The sequence below is a fragment of the Notothenia coriiceps genome, unplaced genomic scaffold (assembly GCF_000735185.1).
Source record: "Notothenia coriiceps isolate Sejong01 unplaced genomic scaffold, NC01 NC01_scaffold00014338, whole genome shotgun sequence".
In the NCBI taxonomy this organism is placed as follows: Eukaryota; Metazoa; Chordata; class Actinopteri; order Perciformes; family Nototheniidae; genus Notothenia; species Notothenia coriiceps.
This window is the reverse complement of record NW_011347039.1, coordinates 1-2,030: the sequence shown is the minus strand read 5'-3', so window position 1 is coordinate 2,030 and position 2,030 is coordinate 1. Positions and strand designations below refer to the sequence as shown.

The 2,030-nt window shown below is 44.6% G+C and overlaps 1 long non-coding RNA gene across 1 annotated transcript; it reads right to left on the bottom strand.

Annotated features, from left to right (window-relative positions):
- Positions 1-582: 582 nt before the first annotated feature.
- On the bottom strand, positions 583-1,317 carry LOC104948471 (uncharacterized). The gene is made up of 3 exons (XR_798695.1): positions 1,281-1,317; positions 1,081-1,132; positions 583-947 (listed from the first exon to the last, which is right to left on the bottom strand). It is a non-coding gene; the product is annotated as an uncharacterized lncRNA (long non-coding RNA).
- Positions 1,318-2,030: the final 713 nt, after the last annotated feature.

Sequence of the window (2,030 nt, the reverse complement as noted above, 5' to 3'; positions counted from 1 at the left end):
CAGGTAGAGACAGGTGAGAGAAAGGTAGAGACAGGTAGAGACAGGTGAGAGACAGGTGAGAGACAGGTAGAGACAGGTGAGAGACAGGTGAGAGACAGGTAGAGACAGGTGGGAGACAGGTGGGAGACAGGTGAGAGACAGGTAAACAGGTAGAGAGAGGTAGAGAGACAGGTGAGAGACAGGTAGAGACAGGTGGGAGACAGGTGAGAGACAGGTAGATAGGTAGAGACAGGTGGGAGAAAGGTGAGAGACAGGTAGACAGGTAGAGACAGGTAGAGACAGGTGAAGAATCTGCTGTGGTGTCTGGAGGTGTGAACACAAACAATCTGTTGTCCCTTTTCCACCGAACCGGATCTTAGCCGACCCCACTCGGCTGCCCGGCAAGAACCAAGAACCAAGAACCAAGAACCAAGAACCAAGAACCAAGAACCTATACTTCACTCTACGTCGGAGGGGGCGAGATTAACCTGAGCAATAACAGTTAATGGCGAGTACGGCAAATACAAGTTGTAACAAGCAGTAGCGCTGAGCAAAGTGACTAGAACGCAACCACACACTTACTGACACACATTCACTTTGGGGAATTGGGGATAACAGTATCAGCTGCTTGTGTGACAGTCAGACAGTGAAGACTTTACAGCGGCCGCTGCCGTGTGAGTTAACGGGAGACTGAATTCTGCCGTGAGCTAACGGGAGAATGAACTTCGGTGGACGAGCGGCACTGCAGCGGTCGGTAAATGCCGCTGAACCACATTAATAAACAATGAACCACAGCACTCTGGAGAACCCAGGGTTCTGCTAAAGGACCAGGAGTGTTCCAGAGTTCTATATAATGTTCTCACAGGGATGTGCTGCAGGCTCAGCTGCTCCGGGCAGCCGCTGGCTTCACTGCGACAGAACACCTTCAGCGCCATGATCTCCCGATGGCAGCAAACGTCTCTGAAGATCTGAGACAAACAGAGCGTCAGAAACTGAACCATTAATGACCTTAACTCTTAATAAATAAAGAATAATTAATTTATAATAATTAATAAAAATAAAGAATAATTCATAATAAATAAAGAATATAGAAGTGCTCACCTTGTCTTTGAACAGCGGCTCTCTGTCTGCTGGACATGATGGGTTAGGGTGACTGCAGAGAACACAGAGTTACTAAAGACCCTGAACACACCTTTCATTATAATAATAAACAAATGCATAATAAAACAATAAAAAGTAATAATGAAATAATAATAATAATAATAATAGTATTTATAATATCGTTTTATGACACCCAGTACCTGAGCAGGTCGCTGATGCAGCTCTGGCAGAACCAATAATGATAATAAAGATAATAATAATATATATATAACATTTAGTACCTCAGTGGCCTGTATTCTGAATCCAGTTCAACAGACCCTGGATATCTCTTGAGTTATCTTAACTAACCCTAACAAAGAGATCTCGCTAAGCGGTCCTACGACGCTGGTTATCAACTCGGTAACTCAAGCCAGGGTGTCTCTGTCCGGCTGAGTGTGCGTTCACATAAAAGGGGCGGGGCTAGCAACATTTGACCAATCCCAAACATGGACAAGCGTACTGACAGCGCAGCGTCATACTTCCTGAATGAAAAGTCAACTATAATATTAGACATATGAAGAAGTTAAACTTTAAACATCCATGACTTAAACACTTTATCCAGGATCAAAGCCACATAGCTGCACCTGCAAGGTGAATACAGCTGGTAACAGAACAAGTGTTTGAGTGCGTACATTAACAGGTTTATGATATCACTGCCCCGTCTAAGACACCATCTGACTTTCATTACATTTGACTCGAATGTTGCGTCAACTTAATGTCTTTTGCATGTGACACGTCGGCGTCTTCCCTGCATACGACAGTTTAAACTGTATTTCCTTTAACCTGTAATATGACTTGATAGCTTTAAACTCCACACGCTGAGCTCTGATTGGTCAGCAGGTGGTGAGCTCTGATTGGTCAGCAGGCGGTGCTTTCACTAAGATGATCTCTTACCTGGAACCTGCTCCGGA